This window comes from Castor canadensis, chromosome 3 (genome assembly GCF_047511655.1).
Source record: "Castor canadensis chromosome 3, mCasCan1.hap1v2, whole genome shotgun sequence".
Lineage (NCBI taxonomy): Eukaryota > Metazoa > Chordata > Mammalia > Rodentia > Castoridae > Castor > Castor canadensis.
Genome location: NC_133388.1, coordinates 44,766,284 through 44,783,765, shown reverse-complemented (window position 1 = coordinate 44,783,765; position 17,482 = coordinate 44,766,284). Strand labels below are relative to the sequence as shown.

General features: G+C 35.8%; 1 protein-coding gene and 1 pseudogene across 7 annotated transcripts in view; both read left to right on the top strand.

Moving 5' to 3' along the window:
- The window catches only part of Mnat1 (MNAT1 component of CDK activating kinase), a 208,452-nt gene that overhangs the window by 8,212 nt on the left and 182,758 nt on the right, over window positions 1-17,482 (top strand). The gene's annotated exons all lie outside the window — the stretch shown is intronic.
- Window positions 11,659-11,765, top strand: LOC141421810 (small nucleolar RNA SNORA40; annotated as a pseudogene).

Below are 17,482 nucleotides of genomic sequence, written 5' to 3'. Positions count from 1 at the left end.
GAACCAAGCCTTGTATGCACATATGAATAATAAAAGAAAAATGAAAAAAAAAAAAAGACTTTTGTAAAGTGGTAGGTATCATTTTATTTGATTCATTTTCATATCCTCCTGTTAAGAATGAAGGGTTCTATGATTTGTTCAGATTTCCAACCTAACTTTTAATTATTTAATCTATGTATGTTTCCCAGTAGGAAAACATAATTTTCTCTCATTATCTAGCATATTGAAATATCACCATCCTACACTGAGAACAGATGTGCAAAGGAACTCAGAGAGGGATGGTGGGTGAGAATGTTATGTTCATACAATAAGGTTCCCTTAGCAGGCAAGCTGTCTGTGGGATTCACTGTTAACCCTCATTAACGTTGTCTTCTGTGTTCTTGGTAGGTGGTTTTCTCTATGACGATAACTTGTCTTTACAACAGCATTGTCAACAGTTACTCCTATTGGTTATGTCCTCTCCAATTCTTTTTTTTTTTAACCATAAAGAGTTGACATTTGCTTTTATTTTTTATTTTTATTATTTTGAGGGAAGGGTTTCATTAATGTAGCCCAAATGGCCTCAGATTTACAATCCTCCTGTCTCTGCCTGAGTGCTTGGATTTCAGGCATTAAAAAAAATTTTTTTAAAGCAGGGGCCTGATACCTGCCATGCCTTATGCCATTTATCTGGAATGTGACCCAGGAACTCAAAGATAAGAAGAAGCAAAATAAACAGAGACTCCCAGGGTGGCTCTCAGAAGGGGCGCTGTGGTATCTTAGCTCAGTTACCATAACAAAATACTACAGCCTGGGTGGCCTAAACAACAAAAGCATACAGAGGTTTGCTTTTTCACAGTTGTGGAGACTGGAAGGCCAAGGTCAAGGTGCCAGCCGGGTTGGTTTTTTTTGTGGTACTAGGATTTGAACTCAGGGCCTACACCTTGAGCCACTCTGCCAACCCTTTTTTGTGATGGTTTTTTTCTAGAGAGGGTCTTGAGAACATTTGCCCTGCTGGCTTCAAACTGTGATCCTCCTGCTCTCTGCCTTCTGAGTAGCTAGGATTACAGGAGTGAGCCACCAACGCCAAGCACAGGGTTGATTTCTGATGAGGCCTCTTTTCCTGGCTTGTAGATGGTCCCTTTTGGCTATGCCCTCTCTTCTATGTGCAAGTAGATTGAGCTTTTTTTTTTTTTTTTTTTTTTTTAAATTATGTTATTGTACTGAGGGTACATTGTGACATTTATAAAGGTTCTTACAATATATCATAGTTGGATTCACCCCCTCCATCATTCTCCTTTATTCCACCCTCCCTCCATTCCTGGTAGATAGAGTCTTGCATTTTTGCCTTGGCTGGCCTTGGGCCTTGATCCTTCTACTCAGCCTCCTGGGTAGCTGGGATTATTGGTATGCACCACCACACTAGACCCTAGAGTATATGTCTTCTCCTTATATAAAAAAAGTTTATTGTAAAACAGTAACCTGTTAGGACAACAACAGCTTCATATATCTTGTATTTGGTGTGTCTTGTTTGCATCAAGAGACCATTTCTGGTGATTGACCCATACCATCTAGACTTTGATAAGTGCACTCTAATGTTTACCTGTAACAACACCTTTCTTAGAAGTATCTCTTTCATTAATGGACACATAACTGTATATATAGCTTTCTGTTTTGTTTTGGAAGAACCTTTTTTTTTTTCAGTTCAGAGGTAGGACCAAGAGCCTCACATATGCTGGGTAAGTGCTTTATCACTGAGCTACATCTCCAGCATTACTTTTTTTTTTGTTTTTCTGAGACAGGATCATGCATGTAAGTGAGACTGGTCTCAAACTAGCTATAGAGCCCTAGCTGGCCTTAAACTTGTGGTCTTCCTGCCTCATCTGTGGAGTGCTGGGATTACAGGGCCACAGTGCCCTGCTGGAGGAAACTTTCTAAGGTGCTACCTACAGGTATCAGAAAGTTTGGTAAACTCTTTGGCTTCATGGACAGCCTTTAGGATAATTTTTTTTTTTTTTTTTTTTTTTTTTTGGTGGAAATGAGGTTTGAACTCAGGGCTTCATGCTTGCATAGCAGATATCTTCCACTGGAGCCACACCTCCAGTCCATTTTGCTCTGGTTATTTTGGAAATGTGGTCTCAAGAACTGTTTGCTTGGGCTGACCTTGAACCTTGATCCTTCCAATCTCAGCCTTCCAGGTAGCTAGGATTACAAGCGTGAGCCTAGGCTATCTTTTATAGGAAGTTACATTATCAAATTTGTGTCCCAATATTCAAAAAGTTAGTGTGAAACTAATTGTTAGACTTTGGAGATTATTTGCAAATTATATTATTCTGCAAGAACCTTTGCAATAGCATGTTAGTTTCCTTTAGGAATACAGGTACAAATAAAAACAAATTTTCTTGAGGTACAGTTCAAATACATTAAGAATTCAAATAAATTTAAGAGTAAACATTTTTAACTTTAAAGAATTATTTCCAGTATTTTACATGCAAAAATAGTCTTTTGCATTAAGTTTCAGGAATTTTTTGGGGGAGGCAATTTACTTCCTAGTTACTTAGCAACTAGTCACTGATATCGGATATAGAATGAGAATAACTGAATGGATTTTAATGTTTTTCTTCACACTTCAAATATGGTAAGCTCATTTTCAATGAAAAAAAGTAAGGCTCAACAGTGATTTATTAGTTGTTGCTGTTTAGCAATTAATATAAATTTGTAGTTTTTCCTCATATACTTCATAAATAAATTTTCCAGGCCATTGATTCCTAAGCTTGCCTTATACTCAGAGTCATCTGTGATGCTGAATTAAAGTGAAAATTTGTTACTGGCCTCCTCTTTTATTACTGGAGATCTTTTAGAGGGAACAGTTTATATTTAATATTAACTAGCTTGATGATAAGAGTCTTGAAAATCCTCTGCTGGGGATACAACAATGAATGTGGCAGACACTGCAGATCTGCAGATGGGATTTTAGCTCTTTGGAGGCTTTTTTTTTTTTTTTTAAACAAGATAGACAAGGAAAGTTTAGATTTGTAAAAATATTTTTTGTAATTAAGGTTTGAAAGTAGGCTTTGTGTTATTTTTAAAATTTTATCGTTTTTACATGTATTCATGTGTATATATTGTTGGGGTCACCTCCCCCCCATGTTATTTGTTAAATAATGTATTTGTTAAAAAAAGTAATACTTGCTAAAAATAAACAAAAATTTGAATTCTTGCAATCTAATTGTAGATAATCTGATTTAGGAAACGGGTCCTTGGGGAATGAAATCATTTTGGTGGGCACATCTTAAACTGATGAAAGTTGCAAGGTTAGCATCAAGGGAACAAAATGTTTGGATGGTTCCAAATGCATAAATGATTTTGTCCAAATCAGCCACCGAAGAGGAAAGATCCAAGTATTAGCTCCTTTAGCCAAGTCTGATTTAACTCTCAAGTTTAGGAAGTTTGTAGAAATGAACAAATAGCTACTAAGTGTTATTTGTATTATCAAAAGGATTGATAGAAGACCCAGTTAATTGTTCAGCAATCATCTTTCTTGTCTTAACCCACACCTGCCTTCCTTTTTTAACAGATGGGGGAAACTAAAGCCTAACTCCATTCTCTCTCTCTCCTTTTTTTTTTTTTGTCAATTCCAGTTAGGAATTATCCAATTAAATTTTGATAATACCTTTGCAAAGTAAAATTAAGGATGCAACTCACATGTTTTTAGGTATAAAATGAAATACTAGAATATGATCAAAGTCAGTTTAATCAATTAGAAAAATTTTCTCTTTTTATTTCTATGATGCAGCTTTAAAAGAAAAGAGATCAAAATTTTAAATATTCAGTTATGATGTTTTTGGTTAATCCTGGTTTTTGTCACATCTTTATTTTTGGTGGATGATATACAAGCAGTGTCGGAGTACTTATTTTATAATTATAATTAGATTTCAATTAGGAAGCTTAAATAAATTGTATTATCTATGAGAGGAAATGATTTGGAGTATACTTTGTAGTATTTTTATTTTTCATATTGTATATAAAGAAATGTACATTATATACATGTATATATTTGTACAAATATATGAATTCTCTGACAAAATATGAAATTTAAGGGGTCTCATTATAAATGTTTTGGAGTGTTAGGTTTTCATTTACCAAGTTGGAATATGTAAGACAAACAATTCTGAGATGAAGACAAGAGATTGCATATGTCACTCAGTTTTTTTAGAGCACAAATATGATCGCTACATCATTGAAAATTAATGAGGGCTCCATCAATATGGTGCAGTGACTCTGCATCACTGACTTATGTATATTTAATGAGCCTGCTATTCTAATTTCAGGTAACTGAGGCAAATTGCATCTAGCATGGACTCTGATTTACTTACAAACAATTCATTCCATTAAAAATATCAATGTCCTAAAAAAATATATCAATGTCCTGAAATCTATCAATGTTACATATAAGTTTTTCATAAGTAATTCTACTGTATTTTCTTTCTGGCAATAACTAATTTGTTTCTAAACAAAGCGTTAGATTTTAGTACTGATTCATATGTTATTAAAATATGTCGTTTTATTTGGTCCCCTTTATTGCTTCTGGACTGGAGTGGATTTGAAATAGAAGGTATGGGGGAGAAAACATAAAAAAGTGGTAGGATTGGTGAAGTGCACCATGCCAAGTGCTGTATTTTTGAGACCTATTGGAGCATACATGAGGACCATTTGAAGGTCTATTTTTATGTTTTTGGCATAGCAATATAATTTTAACATTTGCCTTACTTTCCTTTTCAATTTTGCAGTGCTGGGGATACAACCCAGCCCCTTGAGCATGCTGTAGGCAAGCACTCTCACTGAGCTACGCCTCCAGCTTTAATTTTGTTTTGAAATAATTTCATTTCAATTATGTCTACTTTCCTAGTTTTATGTTATAGAAGCATTTTTGAGAAAAGAAATAATTTTTTGTAATTAGATGAAAATAATTTATATATAATTTTTTTTTCTGTGCTGGTGACTGAACACCAGCTAGGCAAGCACTCTACCACTAAGCTACATACCCAGTCCGTCCTATGTGTGATTCCTTTTTTTAAAAAATAGAACAGGAATTTGCTGAGTTTAATACTACTTTACTTTCCCAAAGTGCTAAGATTGCCATTAAATAAGTACCTAATTGGTATGTTAAAAATTATTAGTAAGATGTGGGTTTAAAAATACAAATTCTTAACTCTTTTTTTTTTTTTTGTCCTCGCTTCCCCACATCCGAACCTGGAGCTGAAACCAGGGCCTGCTGCATACTAGGCAAGTGCTCTACCCACTTAAGCCCCTGAGTGAATTTCTTAAGTTGACATTGCTAAGCAAAATTTTGAAGACAAAACGTTGTTGCTCTTAGCCAGGCATCTGTAATCCCAGCGCTCAGGAGACTGAGGCAGGATTGAGAGTTCCAGGCCAGCCGGGCAGCATTGTGAGACCTTGTCTTAAACAGATGAACAAGAAATACACAACATTCCTGCTCTTCCGTAACTCAGACACACTTCTTAGCTCCAAAATATTATAATACACTGCAACAGGTGCTTCTTTCTGTGTTCTTCAGACTCTGAATATCTTATCATAAATATATCTGATACTTGATTCCTTTTGGAGACTAGTTAGAAAAAGCAAGTTAGGTAATGTGCTGCAACTAAATGCAAAAGTTTAGTGCTTGTGATTGCTTCTTGGGAAATAGATTGTGTTTCCTGTTTATTTTATGTATTTTGGATTTATATTATTTGAAATTAGAATGGAAACTGAAGTTAGTATGTACCAGACTAGAAATTACTGAGACATGTGGCTTAAGTGTATTAATTAATAAAATATCTCACAGAGAAGAGTTATATGTACCAGGTTCTCTTTTGTTTTTGGTTCTGGGGATTGAGCTCAGGTCCTCGAGTATGCTAAGCACCTGTCCTTCCATTGTGCTACACCCAGCACTCAAGTTTTTTTTTGTAGAGGTGCTTGGCATGTTATGCTTGGCACAACAGCTAATTTTTTCAGGGGGCATGTACTATGATTATATATTGTGATTATTAAGAGTGATGGTTATCAGTTGTGTTGCATAATTTTTTGTGAAAAGTAAAATATTTGCAACAATAGAGATTTCAAGTACATTTAAAGGGTACTAGCCAACCAAATATAATCACTGCTAACAATTTCTATGCGTATGAACTTTTTTTTAGATGAAACACAAATGGGGTTATGCTGTATGAATAATCCCATAAACTGCATGCAGCTTAGTTTATTTATTTAACATTGTATCTTGGATAATTTATTATGTTAGAACATGAGTGTATGTAATTCTTTTTTGATGACTAGAAGGTATCTTTTGAAAATGCCTTGATTAAATCAGTTATCTTTTTTTTTTTTTTTTTTGTGGTGTTGGGGATTGAATGTAGGGCCTGGCACATGGCAGGCCATTGCTCTACCAGTGAGCTATAAGCTACACTTCCAGGCCCTAAATCAGCTATATCTTAAAGGAAATTTTGACTGCTTCTATATGTTTAATAATATAATTTTTCAGTGCACATGCATATCTCTGTGTATGTGTGACTATATCAATAGGATAAACTCCTCCTTTCCTTTCCCTCCCCTCCCAAAATTCTGAATATTTTGACTATTCTGAATCTACCAACATGATATGTCTTCCCATTTACTTAGGTTTTTCATTTCAATCAGCAATGTTTTGTAGTTTTCAGTGAAGAGGTCTTGGATGTTCATTTAGTTCATTTATTCCTATGTAATGTGTATTTTTTGTTTTTTTGGTATTTAAAAAATTCACTTTTTAGTCATTTGCTACTAATATTGTAAGAATACAGTTGATTTTCATATATTAATTTTACATATGACAATCTTGGTAGATTCATTTTATTATGGTAGGTGGCTTGAGAGTCCCTTGAATTTTCTATGTAAAATAATCCCAGCATGTTTACTTCTTCCATTACAACCATTCTTCATTCAGTCTTTTTTTTTTTGATGGTACTGGGGGGTTGAACTCAGAGCCTCATGCTTGTCAGGCAGGTATTCTACTGCTTGAGCCACTCCACCAGTCCTTTTTGCGTTGGGTATTTTTAAGATAGGGTCTGGTGAACTATTTGCCTGGGACTTGCTTCAAATTGTGATCCTCCTGATCTCTGCCTCCTGAGTAGGGATGATTATAAGCATGAGCCACTGGTGCCTGGCTAGTCTTAATGCAGTACTAGAAACTCTATGCAGAATAGAAGAGGTAAAAATGGGCATTCTTTTGTTCTTGGTCTTTGGGGGGATGAAATTGGCTGTTTTACCACTAAGTATGATATGAGTTGTATGTCTTTCTTTTGTGGGACTGTTTTTTTTTTTTTTAATTGTTTGTTTGTTTTGCTTTTGGTGGTACTGAGGTTTGAATTCATGCTTGCTGGGCAGGTGCTCTACCACTTGAGCCATTCTACCAGCCAGTTGTAGGTTTTTCAAAGATACTTTTTCTCAGTTTACTGACGCTGTAGTTATCTCCTAGTTAGACTGGGGAAGGATCAGATTTCAAACTTACTTTTGTGGATTATTGGCAGGTCTGGGAAGATCTGCTGTTTTCTCTCCACTGAGTCACCTCAAGATATTGCAGCTGGCTTTCTCCAGGGCAAGTCCCCAGGATGGAGGCCACTGCCTAATCTTGGAAGTGGCCTCCCTTTCTTTTGTCATATTCTGTTTTTTAGAAGGACATATATCAGAAGGGGTGGGATCAACTTAGAGGTTGTCTGTCACAGGAAGTGATCCTTTCCTCTAACATTTTGAAAAATTACTTTAATATTGACGATGTTCTTCTTTGAGCGCTTAATAGAATTTGCCAATGAAATCTGTGCCTGTTTTTTTTGGGAAGATCTTTGATAAATTCAATTTCTTTAATACATAGAGATTTTGTTTCTTGTGTCAGTTTTTCAAAAAAATCCTTCCTTTCTAAATTGTCAAACTTGCTGGCATAAAGTTGTTCTTTTAATGTTTATAGGGTCTGTGGTGAAATCAGTTTTTTTTTTTTTTTTTTGTTTCCTGAGTTTTTCTTTTCTTTATTTTGTAGCCCAGACTGGCTCGAACTCCTGGTCTTCCTGCCTCATCCTCTTTGCCTCATTGATTACTGGCATGCGCCACCTCCACTGGCTGAAATCGGTTTTCTTTTTTTTTTTTTCTTCGTTAGTCTATCTACAGGTTTGTCAGGTTTTTGTTTTTGTTGTTTTTTTTTTTTTTTTAAATCTCTTTATCTCTTCAAGGAACAAGCTTTGATTTGGTTAATTTTTTTCTGTTGTCTATTTCTGTTTCATTGATTTTTTGTTCCTGTCTTCCTTATTTCTTCCTTCTAATTACTCTGAATTTCTTTTTACCTGTGACTTAATTGTGTTGTCAGTATATTTGGTGTTTTCATAGGTATCTTTTTCTTGTTGATTTCTAATTTAATCCCATGTGATCAGAAGATATACTTTATATGAGATTGGGCCATTAAAATTTGATGTTATTTATGGCCTAACCTATGTCTGTCTTGGTGAATGTACCATATGCATATGAACACAAGGTGTGTTGTGCAGGGCATTCTGTAAATGTTAATTTTATCAAGGGTTTTTGATATTATTAGTTAAATCTTCTATATCCTTATTGGTTTTTGTCTAGTTGAGATCTTACGTGAGGATTTCTGGTTTTTTTTTTTTTTGCTGGGCTGGGAGTTGAATCTAGGTCCTCTTGTATCTGAAGCAAGCTCTGCTCCTGAGCTATTCCTCAACTCTTCTAGTTGAGATATCAGTTACTGGGCTGGTGAGAAGAGTATTAAAATCTTTCACTCTAATTATGGAATTATTTTTTTTCTTTAATTTTGCCAATTTTTATTTCTTGTATTTTGAAGTTCTGCTTATAGGCAAATAAATATATATTTGTAGATGTTATGTCTTGATGAATCTTTCCTTTCATTGTTATTAACGTCTCGTAGTATCTCTGGTAATACTCTTTGTGTTGAAGTTTATTTTATCTATATAAAAATGGCCATTCCAGCCACTTCGAGAAAGGTTTCTAAGGAAGTACTTGTGTGTATGTGTGTTGGTAGTATTCAAACCTAGGGCCTCACCTTTGCTAGTCTAGTGTTCCATCACTGAGCCACACCTCCAGCCCAGGAAGTGCTTAGGTAAGTAACTTACCATTTGTGTGATACATCTTTTTTCATCTGCTTATTTTCCCAATTCATATGTGTCTCTGTTTTAAAAATCTTTTATATTTAACCACATACCACTCCTCATGCTCTTTATTTCTTTGTATAGATCCTGATTTTCCTCTCTGTGTTATTTCTCATCATCCTAGTGAATTTACTTTAGCATTTCCTGTAGAGCAGGTTTGCTGGAAGTGAATTCTCCTAATTTTCCTTAATCTGAGAATTTATTTCACTTTCAGTCCTGAAGGATATATTTGCTGGATGTGTAATTCTGTACTGACATTTCTTTTCTTCCAGCAACTTAAAGATGTTTTTCCACTGTTTTCTTTCTATGATTTCTTATAAGGAATCATTGGAAATTTATATTATCATTCCTTGTTTGAAATTGGATTGTTTTCCTCCACCTGCTTTCAAGAGGGTTTTTTTTTTTCCTTTCTGTTAACATCTTTTGTTTTCAGCTGTTTGATGTGATATGTTCTAGCATGTTTTTTCTTTGGGTTTATTCTGTTTGTGGTTCACTGATATTCTTCAATCTCTAACTTTTGTCTTTTATCAAATTTGGGAAGTTTTTGATAATTACATTTTAAAAAGATTTTTCTCTCATAATTCTTCCTTTTCTGGGATTCCAGTGTTAATCTTTTGATTTTTTTTTTTTTTGTCTTTTTTTACTCTTTTGTTTATGGATTGAGTTCAGTTGAGTCTTCATCAACTCCATTCTGCTATTGAACCAATCCAGTTCATTTTTAATTCTACTACTATATGTTTCAGTTTGAAATTATCCATTTTAAGGATAGTAAATTTCTGTCTTCCATTAATTCCAGTTCTGTTTACTTTTTCCTCATAGAATGTACTTACATATAAGTTGCTGTAGGTGTTTTATCTTTAAAAACTTTGTCTTATAGTCCAAAAATTGTCAATATGGATAAACAATTTTTCATTAAATCAAGCATAGCTAGTTTTACCTGAAGCATAGGAACAAATAATTCTTCAGTTGAGTACCAAATGAAATAATCGGCTCTTATTTTGGCATGTCATTGAAAAGACTTATTTTTAAGCACTGTTATATGCATGGTCTTGTAAGATGCTTATCTTCAGAGGGATGTGGGAACTGAATGCAAGAGAGGGACCTTCCCGGAAGACTGACATCTCATTTATGCTTGCTATGGACCAATCCCTGTGAGGAGAGGATGGAGAAATGGGGCTGCTTTCTAAAAGTGTATTTCTGTCTCTTTTTGCTCAATATATAATCCAATTTGTATTAGTAAATATGCAAATGATATGTCTTTGTATAATAACAATGCTTGTGAAACTTACATTTTTCCTTTTTGAGAAAAGCAAACTTTTTATTTCTTTCATTATGATGTTTAGATTATTTAATATACTATTTTCTTTATTATTATTATTATTTTTTTTTGTGGAGCTGTAGTTTGAACTTAGGGTTTTGCACTTGCAAAGTAGGTGGTCTACTGCTTGAGCCATGCCTCCTCATTTTGCTCCTAGTTTGGAGATGGGGGTCTCACAAACCATTAATCTGAACTGGCCTTGAACCGTGATCTTCCCAATCTCAGCCTCCCAAGTAACTAGGATTACAGGCGTGAGTTCCTGGTTCCTGGCTTTGATAGGCTGTAATGGACCATGACGTATGAGGGGATAAGTGAGTTCCGTTGACTTACGTATAACATGGTTATGGGAACCTCCGTTCATGAGATGAATGTCATTAAGACATGTTTTAGTTATATTCAGCCAGTACACAAACAGCATAGGCATTTGTTGGAGACATATATAAAGAGTTACATCTAAGAAGTTTGAAATAGAGTCTTCATTTTGGAGTATGTTAAGGTAGTCTCAAAAAATTACTATTAGAAAATATCTCATTGTTCTTGGAACATATCTTATTGCACATGAGATTCTAAACTTATACAGCATATAAATTTAGAAGTGACTTTTGTCCCATTACTAAAAAAAACTGAACATTCAAAAGTGATCATAAGAGATTTCTTTAAATCATGCTTTTTTTTTTTTTTTTTTTTTTGCTGTACTGGGGTTTGATCTCAGGACCTACACTTTGAGTCACTCCACCAACCCTTTTTTTGTGGTGGAGTTATTCAAGATAGGCTCTCATGAATTATTTGCCTGGGCTGGCTTGAACCACGATCCTCCTGATCTCTGCCTCCTGTGTAGATAGGATTTACAGGCATAATTCTTTTATTTCAGTGTTAGGGATTGCTCACTATTTAACAGTTAAGCTGGAGGATGAAAAAAATCTTGGTATCAGTGGTAGGTACTTTTGCTGATTGGAAATCAGTTAAAATGGAAATAAAGTAACTATAAAGTGATCTAATTCGAATCATGAAGATTTCATTTATGTAGTCTTTCTGATTATACACCTGTAGCCTAAAGATGTAATCTCTTGGGGATTTAATTATTAATACAGAAGTGTGTTTTATAAAACAGAGCCATGTCTGTTTTGATACTACACAATTTCCTTTTATTTTTAATTATTTATTTGTTTATTAGTAAAAGTAACAGTAAAGTTTATTAGGATCCTCTTTTGTAACCCAGAACTCATTGTACAGTATGAGTTTTAATACATATAAGAAGGAATATGATGAAAAAATTTTTTAAAAATTCATCCTTACTGTCTTCCTGTCTCGGATTTCTTCTTAACCTAAGTTCCAATGTTCTGTCTACAGTTCCAGTATGTCACTGCAGTGGTGACTGATAGCCCTGAGCTCATTAGTTCTGTTACTGGAAAACAGTGACTTCCCTTAACTCTAATGGTTAATATTTATTTATTTATTTATTTATTTTTCTTAGAAGGCACTGTTTATTTTTTTTTTTATTCATATGTGCATACAAGGCTTGGGTCATTTCTCCCCCTTGTCCCCACCCCCTCCCTTACCACCCACTCCGCCCCCTCCTCCCCCCACCCCCTAAAAAAAAAAAAGTTTATTAGGAAAGGAATTCAGTATTATAGGATAAAAGTTGGGAGAAAAGGGAAAAGGTGAAATATTCCTGCTCCCATGCAAAAATGGGAGTAAAGACTCCTTTAATTTCCTTTTTTTTTTTTTTTTGGCGGTACTGGGATTTGAATTCAGGGCCTCACGCTTGTTAGGCAGGTGCTCTCCAACTTGAGTGACTCTGCCAGCCCTTCTGTAATTTTCTTTTTGAAATGTATAAATGCCCTTGCAAATTTCTGGACAAAATCACTTGTTCCCTTGTATTTGGAGGTAATGGAAATAGAAAATTTATTTGCATTCTAAGGAGTCGCTTATAGTGTCTTCTCAATTAGTTTTTGACTTGTTTAAAGTATTAACGTAACTATTTGACCTGGACCAGAACTTGATTTTAAGATATCATCAGCTGAGTTCCCGACTGATGGGTTGTCACCCATATGTAGTTTTCTGCTATGACAGAAATTGTTGAATTGCAAGATGCTAGAAATTTCCTGTTTGAAACTAACAGTGTAAGAAGTAGTTCTTTTTATTATGTTTGGAAGGATTGATTTTTTTTTTTTTTTGCGGTACTGGGGTTTGAACTCAGGGCCTTCATCTTGTACTACTTGGCAGCCCTTTTTTGTGATGGATATTTTCCAGATAGGGACATGTGAACTATTTGCCATGGGGCCATGGGCTGGCTTTGAACCACAGTCTTCCTGCTCTCTGCTTTCTGAGTACCTAGGATTATAGGTGTGAGCCATTGGTGTCTGGCAGGATTGATGTTTAAGAGCTAGAAATACATACTCTTTAACAATATCTTTCTCCCTTCTTCTCCTCTTCTTCCTCCTTCTCCTCCTCTCCCTCCTCCTCCTTCTCTTCCTCCTCCTTTCTTCTTCTTTGTTCTTTTTTTTGTGGTTCTGAGGAGCAAACTGGGCCTCTGATATGTTAGGTGCACTCTACCAATGAGCTATATATCTCAAGCTCTCAATTTCTTTTAGTTCTTTCCTCAGTTTTTGGTGAGTATTCCAAATTACATAAATTTAAGGACTGTATTTAAGCCAAACCAATATGAAACTTTTAGCTAAATACAATTCCAGAGTTTGCAATGTTACTGCATTTTTTCACTGTTTAAACACAAGCACATATACATACATGTAAGCAGAATGTTCAGTATTTTCTGGTGGTCAATTTAGATGTGACATCGAAATGTATTATCTGGGAAAGTTATATTACCTTCCGTTTTTCTTCTTTTTAAAAATGTATGTGAAACAATAAAATAAAAAAAAAAAAAACTCAAAAAAACTATGTGTAGTTTATTGTATCCCAATTGCATTTTGTTAATGCTATTTAAGATTTAATTTATGAGCACACCCGAGGCCTATGTTCAATCCCCACACAGAAAAAAAAAATTAAATCACTTTAAAAAGTATAAATCACTTTGTCGGGGGGTCTTATGAAATACATGTTCCAATTGTGCAGCTCTGGGGTAAGGACAGGTTCTTTTTTTTTTTATTCATATGTGCATACAATGTTTGGGTCATTTCCCCCCCCTTCCCCCCACTTACCCCTCGCTACCCAGAAGAAACTATTTTGCCCTTATCTCTAATTTTGTTGAAGAGAGAGTATAAGCCATAATAAGAAGTGTAAGGAAATTTGGGCCCAAAATGTGACCACGTGGAGAGGAGTGATCTGGCCAAGAGATTCTTTATTGCCTGGTGGGAGAGGGAGAGAGCAGAGAGCCAAGAGAGGGAGAGAGAGAGAGAGGGGCAGGGGCTTAAATACCCCTCAGTGGGACTCAGCATGATCTGATTGGTTAGGATCTTATGGTTCATGCTGATTGGAGGTTGGGGCAGAAAGAGGATTCAAGGGAGACTTGAGGCAGGACTGTGACTCTGGGAGGCGGGACAGTGACGCTGGAAAACAGAAGCTTAAGGGTGCAGTAAGAACTGAAACCTATCGGCACCATTATTGCCAACAGGAAGGAACAAGGGTTTTTGCTAGTTGAGATAAGGATAGATGTACAGGGAGTTGACTGGCATTGATTTCCTTTACCTTCTAGGTTAATACTTTTTGATCTCACCTTTTCTCTAGTTCCTGGTCCCCTTCTCCTATTGGCCTCAGTTGCTTTTAAGGTATCTGCTTTAGTTTCTCTGTGTAGATGGCAACAAATGCTATCTAGATTTTTAGGTGTCTTACCTATCCTCATACCTCCGTTGTGTGCTCTCACTTTCTCATGTGATCAAAGTCCAATCCCCTTGTTGTGTTTGCCCTTGATCTAATGTCTGAATATGAGGGAGAACATACGATTTTTGGTCTTTTGGGCCAGGCTAACCTCACTCAGAATGATGTTCTCCAATTCCATCCATTTACCAGCGAATGATAACATTTCGTTCTTCATGGCTGCATAAAATTCCATTGTGTATAAATACCACATTTTATTAATCCGTTTGTCAGTAGTGGGGCATCTTGGTTGTTTCCATAACTTGGCTATTGTGGATAGTGCTGCAATAAACATGGGTGTGCAGGTGCCTCTGGAGTAACCTGTGTCACATTCTTTTGGGTATATCCCCAAGAGTGGTATTGCTGGATCATATGGTAGATCAATGTTTAGCTTTTTAAGTAGCCTCCAAATTTTTTTCCAGAATGGTTGTACTAGTTTACATTCCCACCAACAATGTAAAAGGGTTCCTTCTTCCCAGCATCCTCGCCAACACCTGTTGTTAGTGGTGTTGCCAATGATGGCTATTCTAACAGGGGTGAGGTGGAATCTTAGCGTGGTTTTAATTTGCATTTCCTTTATTGCTAGAGATGGTGAGCATTTTTTCATGTGTTTTTTGGCTATTTGAATTTCTTCTTTTGAGAAAGTTCTGTTTAGTTCACTTGCCCATTTCTTTACTGGTTCATTAGTTTTGGGGAGAATTTAGTTTTTTAAGTTCCCTATATATTCTGGTCATATATCAGTCATTTGTCTGATGTGTAGCTGGCAAATATTTTCTCCCACTCTGTGGGTGTTCTCTTCAGTTTAGAGACCATTTCTTTTGTTGAGCAGAAGCTTTTTATTTTTATGAAGTCCCATTTATCTATGCTGTCTCTTAGTTGCTGTGCTGCTGGGGTTCCATTGAGAAAGTTCTTACCTATACCTATTAATTCCAGAGTATTTCCTACTCTTTCCTCTACCAACTTTAGAGTTTGGGGTCTGATATTAAGATCCTTGATCCATTTTGAGTTAATATTGGTATAGGGTGATATACATGGATCTAGTTTCAGTTTTTTGCAGACTGCTAACCAGTTTTCCCAGCAGTTTTTGTTGAAGAGGCTGTCTTTTTTCCATTGTATATTTTTAGCTCCTTTGTCAAAGACAAGTTGGTTATAGTTGTGTGGCTTCGTATCTGGGTCCTCTATTCTGTTCCACTGGTCTTCATGTCTGTTTTTGTGCCAGTACCATGCTGGTTTTATTGTTATTGCTTTGTAATATAGTTTGAAGTTGGGTAGGGACAGGTTCTTTTTTAGAAATTTTTAAAATCAGTTTTTTTTTTCCCCACAATGGGGGTTTGAACTCAGGGCCTTGTGCTTGTGCTTGCTAGGCAGGCACTTTAATTGAGCCATAGTATTTTGAGCCCAGCCTTTTAGCTTTAGTTACTTTTTGAATACAGTCTTGTGTTTATGACCCAGCTAGTCTGGACCGTGACCCTACTATTTATGCCTCCTGTGTAGCTGGGATGACAGGTGCACATGCCCAGCTTTTATTGGCTGAGATGGGGTCTCCCAAATTTTTTTCCCAGACAGGGCTTGAACTGTGATCCTCCCAATCTCCACGTCCTGGAGTACCTGGGATTATAGGAATGAGCCACTGTGCATGGCCCTTTTATCAGCATTTACTAATTGTACAAAGAGATTTAGTAGTGATATCTTCATACATTCATATAATGTATTTTGATGCTATTCATCTGCTCTATTACTCTTTCTTACTTTTCCTCCCCTCTTTTTTTGGTGGGACTGGAGTTTGAAATCAGGACCTTGCATAACAGGTGCTCTACTGCTTGAGCCATGCCTCCAGTCCATTTTCTCTGGTTATTTTCAAGGTAGAGTCTCATGAACTATTTGACTGGCTTGGCCTTGAACTGCATGCAGTCTTCCAGATCTTAGCCTCCCAAGTAGCTACGATTATAGGTGTGAGCTTTTTTTTTTCTTTTTCTTTCATAATTTATAGTGGATTTTGTTGTACTTTCACACATATATATAGTGTACTTTTACCCTCCTCTTTTCTGCTGGTCCCTCCTACAACAGTCTCCCTTTTTCATTCAAGGTGTTTTCTTCACTTTTTTTTTTTTGGGTATAGATTCTGCATATGAGGGAAAACATGTATGTGGTATTTGTCTTTCTTTCTGGCTTATTTCACATAACATGATGAGTTCCATTTCCATCCATTTTCATATAAAGGACACAATTTCATTCTTCTTCATGGCTGAATGATACATGATTGTGTATACATTGCACATTTCTTTCTTTGTTTCCTTTTTGGCAGTACTGGGGATTGGACTCAGGGCTTTGCACTTGCTAGGTAACTGCTTTATCACTTAAGCCACACCTCCAGTCCTTAAATTTTTTTTTTTTTTTTGGTGGGACTGTTGTTTGAATTCAGGGCTTTACTTTTGTAAAGAAAGGCACTTCTTTGTGCTTGAACCACACCTCCAGTTTTAGTTTTTTGAGGACTCCCACTATTGGATTGTTTGTTCTCTTGTGTTTAGTTTTTTGAGCTCTTCATGTATTCTGTGTATTAATCTCTTGTCTGATGAGTAGGTGGTAAAGATTTTCTCCCATTCAGTAAGCAAGCTCTTCATTCTGGTAATTATTTCTTTTGATGTACAGAAGCTTTTTAATTTGATGCAATTCCGTTTGCCAATGCTTGTTGTTATTTCTTGAGCTACTGGAGTCCCGTGAGAAAGTTCTTGCCTATGCCCGTATCTTCAACTGATTTCCCTGTGTTTTACTGTAGTAGTTTCTAAGTTTCAAGTCTTACATTAAGGTCCTACATTCTGTTTTCAAAATATTTTTTTCTAGAATGTTCCTAAGTGTTTGACTTCAACAGCAGCAATGAATTTGGGGGTCTTAGGGCAAGATTTCATTTCTTAGACTATTATTCACTTTGCTCCTAGTTTATGTCAGAAAAATACAGGAAACAAACTACAATTGGGGATTGGTTCTAGCACCTCTAGGATACCAAAAACTGTGGATGCTCAAATCCCTTGTATAAAGTGACATTGTATTTGTATGTGACTTATGTAGAACTATCTTTCTAGATGACTTATAATGTCCAATGCAATGTAAATGCTGTGCAGATACTTGTTATGTTATTTAGTGAGTAATGATGAGGTAAAATGTTCAT